Source organism: Diplotaxodon limnothrissa, linkage group LG23 (genome assembly GCF_057381915.1).
Source record: "Diplotaxodon limnothrissa isolate DT_005_m linkage group LG23, D_limnothrissa_male_GT1.1, whole genome shotgun sequence".
Taxonomy (NCBI): domain Eukaryota; kingdom Metazoa; phylum Chordata; class Actinopteri; order Cichliformes; family Cichlidae; genus Diplotaxodon; species Diplotaxodon limnothrissa.
The window spans coordinates 43,270,804-43,284,270 of NC_140617.1; the positions used below are offsets into that span (position 1 = coordinate 43,270,804).

Consider the following 13,467-nt stretch of genomic DNA (forward strand, 5'->3'; position numbering starts at 1 on the left):
CTGTGGTTAATTAAATTGCCATACACAAAGCATACACTGTATATAAAAGATGGACACGATGGCCTGAAAAGTAAGGCCTAGATTATACTCCATTGCTCCATGACACAGAGAAGGAGTAAGTCTGTTATACTTCTTTGAGGTCAACTTTGAGTCTCCCTGGTGTGCGCTCATAGAAAATCCACACGGTCACAGACAAACAGTCACACGGACATCCGCAAGAACCCTCGGGCTTATTGTCCGATGATGGAATTTCCATGATTGGGTCCTTAGTGGACCCTAGTGCACCCTAGTGCACACTAACAGACTCGCAGAAAGTGTAATCCCGACTTAAAGAGGACACCTTTACTACTGCTTTTGCCCAGCAGGGTGCGCTACCACTGGTTGAAAAATGCTGCCCAATTATAAATATAATAATATACAAATATTCCACATGATGTTTTTGTGTGTGTGTGTGTGTGTGTGTGTGTGTGAGTGTGTGTGTGTGTGTGAGTGAGTGAGAGAACCGGTAAAATTATTCCTGGGATGATAAAACTCTGAGCCACTGACACAGTGCTGGTAGTCTTATTATTAATCCAGTAATCAGTGAGCTTAATTATTAGACTCGACGCCATCATAACGTCTGTTTTTCCGCAGAATGTTGATGTGCAGCTCCTTTAAAGGCTTACAGACACACACTAACTCATACACTACTGCACTTGAGCACACGCACACAAAGACACCTGCACGTGAACATCAGATCTACCTCATCCAGGAGGTGCTGTCAGAAGTCTTGTTTTTTTTTCTGTCTTTTTTTGGCCTCCTGCTCATGTAAGAAAACCTTCCAAGAAAACAGCTTAAAGGCTATTTTATGCCTTAGTTTGCTCGTGTGTATACTTCATTTCATTGGCAGCCTGTCCAGGGTGTACCCTGCCGCTCACCCTGTGACATCTGGGATGGGCTCCAGCCCCCCAGCGACTCTGAAAATGATAAGCGGATGAAAATGGATGGATGGGTGGATTAGTGCATTATTTATTTATTCATTTTTGCATTTAGAAAAGTGTTTTCTTTAAATCTGATTATTGTGTGGCCTGTAAATACACCAAACCCTTTAGTTATTTTGAAACGCTGTTTGCAGACTATTAAAATTTCTAAGAATATACATTTGATAGCTGCAGAGTAGACTGAACATACTATTAATTTATACATGTTTTAGTCGCATGTTTTAAGCTGTAAACTGGTCGTATGAGTATATGCAATAGAAGTTAAATAGAATTTATTATTTCCATTACTGTACATGTACAATGTTCTGTGACACTGGAAAGTCCCCATAGCACACCAATGGATGCCTCCTGTGGGAACCATCTGTAGTATAACACACTACTTCTTTCTTCTCTCGGTCCATCTATATCTCCGTCTGCCTCGCCCCCCCCCCCCCCCCCCTCCTCCGTCTCTCTTTCTCCATCACTCTAAACATCCATTCATCTTACGCCCTCCTCTTCCTCTTCACTCTGTACTCTTTAACTTGAACACATCACACGACGGTGCGCATAACTCACCACCTCGCTCGGCCCAGCTGTCACTGTTTCCCTCAGATTTCTCTTTGCGTCCTTCCTGCCCCGTCCAACATGCGTTTTCTATATTATATCCACATAGTGAGCTGATAAAGCACAGATGGATAGTTAATGCTGCGTTTTAACAAGCAGAGCTAACAAACAGAGATGAATACAATTTCTTTTCTTTTTTTTAATCCAGTTTTTACAGCCAAACATGATTATTTTTGCGCCTGTGTCCTTGTAGGTGTGCATATGTGTAAGCATTAACACAGATGTGTAGAGCTGCAGGGATTGTGGGGGGTTTGCACCAGGGAGCGGAGCCTTCCTCTCCATGACAGCTGATAAAGATGCTACACGTGGATATTGATGTGTTCATTGTAGGAGGAGAGAGAGTCAGGAAAAGCATGTTGTGCACATAAAATGGTTTATGTTCTGCTGTTGGCCGTTAGCCTTCCTCAGACAGGCAGTTTTAACGTTTAAGAATAAATACTGTATGTGGCCATCAAGTCAAGAAGTCTCTTTCCGTTAAAGCAAGTCACCTGGATTCACTAAGGAGTCAGCTGGTGACGACATTTCAACCATTTCAAACTAACATACGCCTAATTAGCTAGCTAATAGCTTCAGTTAGCAAAAATCTGTCATTTCACAGAGTAAAAATAGTTCAGTTTTTTTACTTTTATCATGAGTATCTCAGTAGAGTAAGAGGCAGAAGTTTCAGAGATAAAAAAAACTGTCTCTAAGCTCGTTTTCTTTTCTTTTTTTCTGCCATCACGATGGCGCACGTTTCCTGATTTGTGCTTCCTGTGGCCGGGGTTTAAGTTAAACTGTAACTAACGGGCTCAGTGCTAATTGCAAATCATTTGTCACTTCAGCATTTGTGTGTGCTGTGCAACGCTACGGCAGTAGGAACCGGCTGAATTACTTGGGCATTTCTGTATCGGTGATCATGCTCTCAGCGCAACATCTCGTTCCACTTTGTGCATGAATGAAGGCGCTTTGAGTCACACTTTGCTCTGCAAGTAACATTTGGTCTGAAAATCGCTCTCATTCAGCACCTGATCGGCTTTCATTTGTTCCCTCTTTTATTTATTTCTGTTTTCTGACAATCGCAGTGGGTTTGTGAAACAGCTGGCAGGTTGTAGCAGATGTGACTCAAACAGGAGTGAAGGGGGGAGTGCGTTTTACGGCTGCGGATTAACGTAGCACAGCTGGAGCGGTTCTTTATCATATATGAAATACATGTTTATTAATGAACTAACAGGTTATATACATCCAGGGGAAGTATACACCCACCAGTCACTTTATTTAGTACACTTTGTCATGAAGAATTAAGCTAGCTACCTTCACAACTGTCTTAATTCTTCATGGCACAGATTCAAGAAGGTGACGGAGGTTTGGTCCATATTCACGATGTGAATTTCCTGTTTCACCACATCCCAAAGGTGCTCTATTTGATTTAGATTTGGTGACTGTGGAGGCCATCTGAGTACAGTGGAGTTATTGTCACACCCACGAAACCCGTTTTGGGACATCACACATTATCCGGCTGGAATCATGATTTCATGTTGTGTATACAATTCTGACCTTAACATCTAGTTGAGTTTAGAGCTCATCAGACCAGGCAGCGCTTTTCCAGTTTTCCAATCTCCAATTTTGCCCATCTGCTTACAGGTTTGACACGCTGTCCATTCAGAGATGCTCTTCTGCACAATTTGTCAATAACAAATGTATATTTGAGACAGCTTGGCCATGCTGGTTGGATTTGTTTTCCTCTCAGACTAGTTTCTGTGAAGGTTAGAGAGAGTTGGACAGATTTAAATGCACAGACAAAACACCGAGCTGTATCAGTTCATGTTTGATCTTTGAACGCTTGCTATAAATAGGCATTTTTCTGGGTAATAACACGTGCAGTTATATCATTGTACGTATCGCTGCGGATGATCATGTGACCATAGAGTTCTTCTGTGATCTAGCTAACCACAAACACTGTTTATATTTAGGGGTTAAACAACTGTGACAGGCAGGTGTGTTTAAGTCTGCGAAAGTGGTCGAAAGCGGGACAAGTATCCATAACAAACAGATTACACACAAGTTAAAGGACCAATTAGGAAACTGGAATCGAGTGACATGCAGCAGCAAAGGTGTGGCGTGTAGGTTTCCCCAGTTTGGACAACCGCCAAATCTCAGCTTATGCAGGTGTCCTTACATCAAACACACAAAGCTTTTTCTTGGGTGCGACAGCAAGTTGTATAATAACAGCTCGTGTTTGTGTGTGTTCTAATACAAGTGATTTGTTACTGCCTTGACTCTGAAGCTTATTGTTGTGACACAAGAAGGAAACTAAGAAATTACTGAAGAGGTTGAGCAACAGTCTGTGTGTGCGTGCGTGTTAGAGAGAACAGTACATTCCTTAGAGATGGCCAAAAACGGCTCTCCTGTCGGAGCTTGCTTTAACAGCGGGCATGGTGAAACACAATTGCGTACATAACATCCCGCATTGTTCCTCACTGCTTAGTCATTCAGTGCTCCTATTCACTGTTACGCTGACTCAGCCCATTATTAGTGAAACTACTGACTCCATACGTGTAAGTGCGTTGCTACGTCAACATTTATGGAGCGACGTTACATGAGTCAAAGGAACCTGTATCATGTCGCTCTGTCGTCTAAGATATTTTAATATTTTTTACAAATGAGCAGGATTGAAATCGGTTATCATGTCATCCACAGTAGACTGTAATTGTGCAACTAATTAATAGTAGATTTTATCCCAATTGGAAGCTTAGGGTAAGAATTGCTAGCCAAGGAGACCCCTGTGTTCAAACAGGATAACTTCCCAATTGCAGATTGTTGATCTTTGGTGCATGACGAATTCTGATCAGTAAAATGGTAAATGGCCTGTAGTTGTATAGCACTTTTCTAGTCCCTAAGGACCCCAAAGCACTTTACACAACCTGTCATCCACCCATTCACACACACATTCACACACTGGTGATGGCAGCTACATTGTAGCCACAGCCACCCTGGGACGCACTGACAGAGGCGAGGCTGCCGGACACTGGCGCCACCGGGCCCTCTGACCACCAGCAGTAGGCAACGGGTGAAGTGTCTTGCCCAGGGACACAACGACCGAGACTGTCCAAGCCGGGCCTCAAACTGGCAACCTTCCGATTACAAGATGAACTCCCAACTCTTGCGCCACGATCGCCCCAAGTAGGAATTCTGTTTATGAGTCAAAATTATTGCGTAATGAATAATCACTTCCTATGAGGTGTACTGGATGCCCTGTTAGACGCATGGATAACTGTATTCAGGTGGCAAAAGAAAGAAATGCATCTGTCACGATCCCATTAAAGGTGATTCTTTAACCTGCTCCTCATTCACAAGCCCTTCTCTTCTACCATCATCAAAGCATCTATGACAGGGGTGTCCACCTCCAGGCCTCGAGGGCCGGTGTCCTGCAGGTTTTAGATCTCACCCTGGGTCAACACACCTGAATCAAATGATTAGTTCATTACTCTGGAGAACTTCAGGACATGTTGAGGAGCTAATTTAGTCATTTGAATCAGCTGTGATGGATCAAGGACACATCTAAAACCTGCAGGCCCTCGAGGCCTGGAGTTGGACACCCCTGATCTATGAGAAGATGCCTTCTAATCATAATGATGGACATGCTGTAATTCCTGTTTCCTGCACCATGTGGTACATTTTCAACCATCTTGCCACATGACTCAAACATGGAGTCTGTCTGGTTTATATCATTCTCTTACAGTTTGATGAACTGCTATAAAATGCTTACTCAAACATCCTTTAATGTCAAAGGTATTTAAATTGTTCTTAAACCCAAACCTACAAAAATGTATTTGCGCTTCATCTTTAGTGCTAATGTTCATGTTAGCATTTATTAGTGGCCAACCGATATATGATATCAATATTTGGGGATTTAAATATTTGATAGAGACACAGGAAGCCACAGGTTTCTGTAACATTTGCTACGTGTAGTTATTTGGGAGTTCGTGTTAAGATAATCTCGCTGTGTGGTTTAAAAAATAATTTTGGTTTGCTCACAAGCTTAAAAACAACAGTTACCAGCAGAAAAGTTGCAGAGTGCCCTCTGATGGACAAACTATGCAATATCAACACTAATAACAGGGTTAAAGCGTTAAAAGTGTTAAAGCTCCAGTCTCTTCTTTACATTTTTATTTTCATTTATCAGCCATTAGCAAATGGCCAGCATCGGTCAATGGTTGGTTCTAGCATTTAGCTCAAAGCATCATGAATACATAATAAGTCCTAAGTTGAACTTGTGTGCATGCAGTGAAAGTGGCAGCTTTTAGTTGGTTTTTAACTTGTGCGTGTTTGATTAGTTTTTAGCAGTACCACACACCGATACCTCCACACAGCCGCTGGAGTTGTAGGTAATTATTTTTCAGAAATCTGATGGTGCGTGGGATAACTTCAGACACGATTATTGGCGTTCAAATCGCATTTCAATTACCGTCACCGCTTTCATCACCTTCTGCGTGGGGAGTTTCACGACCCCGGTGATGACGGGAGAATTAATTGTGGACAAATATGTCAGGTTTACAGGATGTTATTCCATAATGATCGGATGCTCTCTTCCTCCCCGCGCTGAGATTACTTTGATCCTTTGTTCTTTTAGAGTTAAATTTAGACCTAATTTACTAATCAAGCAAGAGTACCACCCTCCATGGCATACAGTAATTGGACAGTGTAATCATTTGTAAATTAAAGTTTATGGAAGATTTTTCTTACCCTAACTCAAAGATTGATGTGTGTGTTTGTCTCGCTGTCTTTGACCCTGTGTTGTTTTGCTTTTCATTAACTCGACGTGCTGCGTGCGGATATGCAGCCTTCATTACCCGAGGAATGAATGGCATGTTGTTGCACTCGTGGAAGTCTGCACTTGTCAGATGTTGCATGCTAGATGTCAGTGGAGGGGAGATGACATCACCATTAGAGATAGTTTTCTTTGTGTTTTGAAGCAGTGCCTCTAAAAATGTGACACTTTTCACAAGATACCACTGTTTTTAACAGCCTGAAATTCTATTGTTTAAGTAACAGCATATCACTCTGTACCTGCTGGGGAAGGCATAAAGCTTTATTCCTCAGTGATTCACTAGTACAGACACACACTGTTCTTTCCCCTTCCAAATGAGGCATCAGGCATGCAAGCAAAAAGAAAGCTAGATGGCTACAATTAGCAAATGCCAACCAAGATGGTTGTTAAAGGTACTAAACTTAACCAGTGAGCTTGGGAAAATAAATTTGCATTTGAAACAGCTTTCCTCTAAGTAGTTTGTATCACTGCTGTTTACTGTAGTGTGTCTCATAGAAGTGCACAAAGATATTTATAGTAAAAAGTAAACATTGCATTATTCCAAGAAGGTTTTGGTGAAAATTCTTGGGTAATTCTGAGGAAAAACAAATGATATTGAATCCTGTTGGCACAGCGATCATGCCTACATTTGTCTGCCAGCAATCCCTCCAGGTCCACAGTTTTTTTGTTTTTTTTTGTTTTTTTTAGAGAACGAGGGCCTAAAAACACGGTTTGGAATAAAACCACGGTACTGGCAGTCTTTTCCTGATTATCTGATTGTGTTTAGTTCTTTTATTTATGTTTGTTCCTTTAAATGAACTCCTCTAGCATATACCATATAGCAGGTTTACCAAGCTAATAACTGGCTTGTATAATTTACTAGAAGAAGACCCAGCCAAAACATTTTATAGAAAGTACGGACCGTAGGTCAATCAATTAATCAATATAGGTGGTATTTACCGTAGCCAGCAGCTGATTATTTGTGTATGTATTTATGTAGTTTGGCCGATACAGGTGTTGGTGCTTACTTCAACTTAATATACACTGTATGGGAAAAAGCATTGGGTCACACCTCTAAATCTTTGCATGCAGGTCCCAGTACCACAGATGTATAAAGTCAAGCATCTAGCCGTGCAGTCTGCCTTTCCAAACATTTGTGAAGCAATGCATTGTTCTAAACAGCTCACTGAATTCAAGCATGATGCTATAATAGGGCTTCACCATTGCATTTAGTTTGTGAGATTTGTGGAATATCTGGGAGGGAACAATCAGCTGTAAGTGGTATTATTGCAAAGTAGAAGAATTTAGGAGCCACAGCAACGGCCACAAAGTCGCTCCAAACCTCCTCCCTTTGCAAAAGTGTCTCCTGGCCAGAGAAAGACAGGATTGGAGTTTATATGATGTAGAAATGATTGTATGGACAAATCCGCATAGAAGTATCGCCCAGCTCTGCAGTTTGGAGACAAGAACCTCTGACAAACTGAGTACTGCACACCTGCAAATCACCAACCCACAGACAGACACATGATGGACAAATGACTGCCTGCTGATGAAGGGTTCCAAAGGTTTTGTCGACTGAGTGCCAATTTAGGGTGCCAGCGTATGAGTGAGCGCCGCACATGAGCAACACAGAAACGCATCTAGTGTTTCCAGCGTGTCTCTGTGTAGGACGGTGGTTTATGTTAGAATTGAGTTTTTTAGTTTTTGACAGTTTTTTAAATCATTAGTCGGGTGGCGTTTACATTTCTTGACACCAGCTATACTTGTCAGTGCTGCCGTGATGGGAACAAGAGATGAAATTAAGCACAAATATTCACTTAACCATGCTCTGCAGCGCTGTGCACTGGAAGCTCGTGCCACATTACTGCTGAGGAGGTGGTGGCAACCAAAATGGCGCTAAAAGGAGATGTGACGTTGGCCTTAATTTGGTTAGACTGCTCATGTGGCCTTTCTCATGAGATACAAAATACTGATTGATATAGTTTAAACAAATTAACCCAGTTCGTGTGTGTGTATAGTAGAACACGATAACTAACTAAAAAATGCGCACTGCAAGTTTGAAGTTTTATTTTAAAATCAGGTTGGGCGATAGATACACAACGATACTCGCTTTCGCTCCTCTCCTCATTTCCTCTTCAGTCTCTCCTCTCTTCTCTCCACTCTCACCAAATAACCCAGCTGTCTTCGCAGGGCCGACAGGCAGCCGTTAATTAGCCAATCTCACGCTCCGTTAGCCGGCCGGGGACACAGAACGAGGTAGAGAAAGAATAGACCCAGAGCTGGAGAGAGATGGGAAGAGATGGCGGGAGTGAATGGTTGAGGGTGGGGGGGTTGTGGTGGGGAGCTAAACAGATTGTTAAAGTGAGTGAGAGTGGAAGAGAGTGAATAGAGGAGGCAGTAAATGGAGGGAGAGTCATTGGAGAACACCATGCAAAGTTTCCTAAAGAGAGAGATGAGGACGAGAGGAAGGCAGGGAATTAAAAGTGGCGAGAGAAAGAGTTCAGTAGAAAGAGGGATGAAGAGCGGATAGACGGGGAAGTGTAGGAAGTGGTGATCTGACAGAAAGACCAAATGATTCTCCATTTAATGTTTCTGGTGAACTAATAATTTTTACTACTAAAAACAAAAAACCCAAAGAAAACACAGCCAACACACAGAGTCCATTCAACAACTGTTAGTTGAGGTTAGTTGTAGTTTATATGTATAGTTATTAGACACCCTCAGTTTGAGGATGACAGATTTGCCCATTAAGTCCATCTTTGTGTGCGCTTGGACAAAGAGTCCAGCCCCACCCACCCACCCCACAATCAACAGGACACCAGGTTTAGCTTGTCAGCTCTACCTGTCCCGGTTTCAAACTGTACAGACGCACTACAGATGCCTGAGATTCATAGGTCTGTATTTTTTTTCCTCCTCTTTTTGAATTTTTATCCTCGGCCCAGTGGCCTGAGGCATTACTTGGGTTGTCCGGTACACGGTATATGAGAAACATTGTGAGGGGATTTGTTGACATTCACAGTCAAGGACAAAGTGATTAGATTTTGCTATTCAAGGTCATGGTGAGCCAACGTAGAGCAGATTAGTTGAGTTTTAAGCTTATCGAGGCAAAATTTCACACATTTCTAATTATAAAAGCACAAAATCATAGCGGGATGGCATTTTATATCCGATGGACAAAGGTGTAAACGACAACTTTTTTTTTTTTTTTTTTTTTTTTTTTTTTTTAATTATTAACTCATATTTACTATATCCACATCATGATGATATGGAAGCCCGTTTCCGCCACAAAAAGAAAAAAAAAAGGATCCATAACTCGAAATTTCGAGTTATTTTCTTGAAATGCTTTTGAGTGCACGTTCTGCGCCATATGCTTCTGGGTAACAAGAAAGTGACCTCATTCACGTAGTTTACTGATTGGCAGAGCTAACTCCAAATTTTGAGTTAATAAGTCGAAATTTCAAGAAAATAACTTGAAATTTCAAGTTATGGATACTTGTTTTTGTTTTTTTTTTAGTGGCGGAAACGGGCTTCCATATGATGATACCTTTATTTGACCTTTTTTTTTAAAGCAAAAAACAGAATTACAGAGTCCTGAATCCTACAAGTTGTTTTTGACTCAGGTGTTAGTCAGTTCCTCATTTCCTGTTGTGCTCAGTCTGAGGTAGAGCAAGTCTAATTTCTTGTCTAATAAACCAAACCTCATCTGGAAAAAGTCAGATGACTCATGAATCATGTTTAAATTGCCTTGTAATAAAAATTTTAGTGCAGCTTGTTTCAACAATTAAAGTACATAAAACTTGAGAAAAATTCAGCAATCATTTGACTTTAAAAAAAAAAAATACATTTCTGTGTCCCCTAGATGACTGCTAAAAGTCAGAACTACCTGTTTCAGGTTTTCAGCTCAAATGAAAGATGACTGACTGAAAACATCAAATGCGGTGCCGTTCTGCCTTTTTTTACTTTATTGAAAAAGTAGAGCAAATGGTTGCCAATCAAAAAGCGGGAAACCGAGCGCTAGAAGAGGAAAAGGGAAGGGACGGGTTTGACAGTCGAACACAAATTGAAAATGTTGCACAGAGTTGCACTGTGCCATAATTTTCACTCCATTACGTCCCACAGTTAAACCGGAGTAGGAACAGAGATGCAGCTTTGAAGAAATCCTTGGAAACAGCAGATCACAGTGTCATCAGACTGCTAAGGCAGCAGTTTTCAAGCAGAAGCGTCGCACATGCAAAGATAAAACATCGTGACCGCACGCAGGGGGATTCTTCTGTTTGGGCTTACACTGCGTGCCAGTCAACAAGAGAGAGTGTCAAAATGTTTCCGACTATAGAAGGCAGTGTTTCGTGGATGCCAATGTGTGATGTGATTGCATCATTAGTCAGGTTGATTGCTTGCAGAAATCTATGGGGCAGTCTTGTGAAACAGTTAACTCTTAAAAATTCTATTCGCTTTCTGGTAAAACACATGTCTGCAGAAAATATTTAGCAGCTCTGCTTGAGACCAAAGATGCAGGTGGAAGTGAATATTCATTTCAGTGGTTTAATGAAACGTGCAATCTTACATGGAGATACAGTATTTAAGGTGCTAACGAAAGTGAAAGTCAATATTTCGTGTGACCACCTTTATTCTTCAGCACAGGCTGAACCCTCTTAGGCATCTTTCTCATTATTTCTTTAAGCAGTCTTCAGGAATAGTTCTCCAGGCTTCTTGAAGGACATCCAAAGCTCTTCTTTGGATGTTTCGGCCTTTTGTTCTGTTCTGTCGACATGATCCCACTATGCTTCAATAATGTGGAGGTCCAGCCTCTGGGGAGGCCAGTCCATGACTGATGGTGTTTCCACTGGTATCATTGTCATGCTGGAAAATGAAGCTGTTGTCAGTCTTGTTCTTTCCATATGCTACTGTATGGTGGATCAAATATGTTTTCTGCTTTCATAATTCCATCAGTTTTGACGTCTCCAACACCACTGGTTGAAATCTAGCCTAAACCATAACAGAGCCTCCACCGTGTAGACACTCACTCTTGTACCTTCACATTTATTTGCTTTGTGTAGGTAGACACTTTACTGGTTTATCCCTTCAGTGCCTTTTTAATGCTTGAATGATTGATAGGTCTGTACGAACTGGCTTAAGAAAAAAAGCATTTCTGTTAAACTGGTCAGGTGCAAGGACTGGACTGAAAATGAGGGGAAAATGCAGTCGGTGTCCAAAAAAATGTTAAAACATTCAGAAAGTCAGGAGAACTAGTGTTCAAGAGTAATTTTAAAAAAAGACCATGCCTGGCTCCTTGAAGCAAATAAAAGGAAATGACGGATGGCTTTTGCATAGTGCTGTAAATTCATGGAAGTCTGGATAAATGTAGGTTTCCCAGCTTATCTATCTTTTGTAGTGTAAACATCTAAAAGCAATAACAGACCTAAAAATATATTTCCTATGAAGTCCATATCAGTGTGGTCATTTGTTTTAAGGCAGCTGTATGTCAGTGTGTCAGATAAGAAGTACAATTTGCCTTCATTTACTGGTGTTCTTATTAAACATGCAGCGAGTAACGAGGGAAACTTAGCCTCCCGGTGGCTTTGTTTCTGTGAAGCTAAATGGTGTTTTTATAGTGTTTAGTATTCCACTCTACCAGTGCTGTCCTGCTTTATGGAGCAGAGAGCGCACACACAGTTTCATTAGATGCACTGGTGGTAATCGTCAGTCTTTTGTGTTCGTGTGTGTGTGTGTGTTTCGGGCAGTTTACGCCTTGGACTCTTCTCAAGGGATTAACCCAGAGAAATCCAATCAGACTGTTTTCATTTCCACCGACAGCCATTTTAGTTTTATTAGCTCAGACAGGAGCCAGATATTCTATTAGAGATCCACTGTAGTTTAGTTTCTGCCATCCTATCACCAGAGAAGAAGACCCTTTTTTGCTTAATGAAGCTGCTGCAGCACCAAAACTCAGGCTGGGATTTGGATACCATTTTTATCACACACTTCCTGATACACCAGGATATCAGTGGCGTTGCTTCCACTCTATCAGATGTGATTTTCCCCATACCAGTCACTGCACACCAAAGCTGCCTAATGTGTAGCCATGTCAGCTTCACGTGACAACAAGAATGCATGAAATCAGATTATTAAGCAGCCTAAACATGCAAAGAGGGACCAGTAGTGGTGTTGGTCTAATCATTTATGTTATTAATCGATAGATTCCTTTTTAAACCTCGATCTGTCACCTCACAGGCCTGAGAGATTAAAGTGCATGGATTTATAGCTTAGACCCGAGCAAAGTTAACCCGCTTCAAATTTAATAAGTGAAATTCAGAGATGGCTTATTTTTACCCCCTTAAGGTTGTTGACACACTGCTTTAGGGAACAATATTCGTCAAAATAACTCAGTGCTACAATTAAATGATCACTTGAGTTTGATTTGTTTTCTTTCTTCTCATAGTTGACATGAGTTTCCATTTTTATGCACTGCACTCAAATGACGAGGGGGCTGGAGTCCAAGTCTCGCCACCGAGACCTCATTTAAACAGGCCAAGAAAACGATCAATGATCGCCATTGCATCCTCTGGTCGCTGTGGAAAAATGTGTACTCCCCAACCAGCTGACAGGTAGTAGCTGGAGGTTGCTAGCTGTCAGTCACAAAGTGGGTATTGCATTTAAAACCTACTTGTGAGTACTTTGGTTACTAGCAGGTTGCCACTGCTTCCCATAGTTTGCATGGAAAATACCTACTTGCTTGCAAACACTTGCATCTACTCGCCTAGCAGTAATTTGCCTTAGCAATAAGCAACATGTTAGAAAAGACTCACATGTTTCCATCTGTGGTTCACATCTTCAATGCAAACTACGAACAACTGCAGCAGCCTGCTGCGATAATAGATCATGGTTTGGGTTCAAATATACCCTTTTACAGTCCATGGCTTTAACTCATGTTTTACTTGCGCTTATTCACCCGGTCACCCAGATGTCCATTTGTTTTGTTTTTTTTCCTTTTGAGGTAGGACAGTGTCCTCAAACCAGATGGCAATGGTATCAGACAGTTTGTTTCTAATCCCTTTGCAATTCTTAAGATGACGCAGAGACACCACAGAGCTTTGCTGC

General features: G+C 41.5%; 1 protein-coding gene across 1 annotated transcript in view; it reads left to right on the forward strand.

Moving 5' to 3' along the window:
• Positions 1 to 13,467, forward strand: part of ptgfrnb (prostaglandin F2 receptor inhibitor b) — a 77,707-nt gene that overhangs the window by 49,677 nt on the left and 14,563 nt on the right. The gene's annotated exons all lie outside the window — the stretch shown is intronic.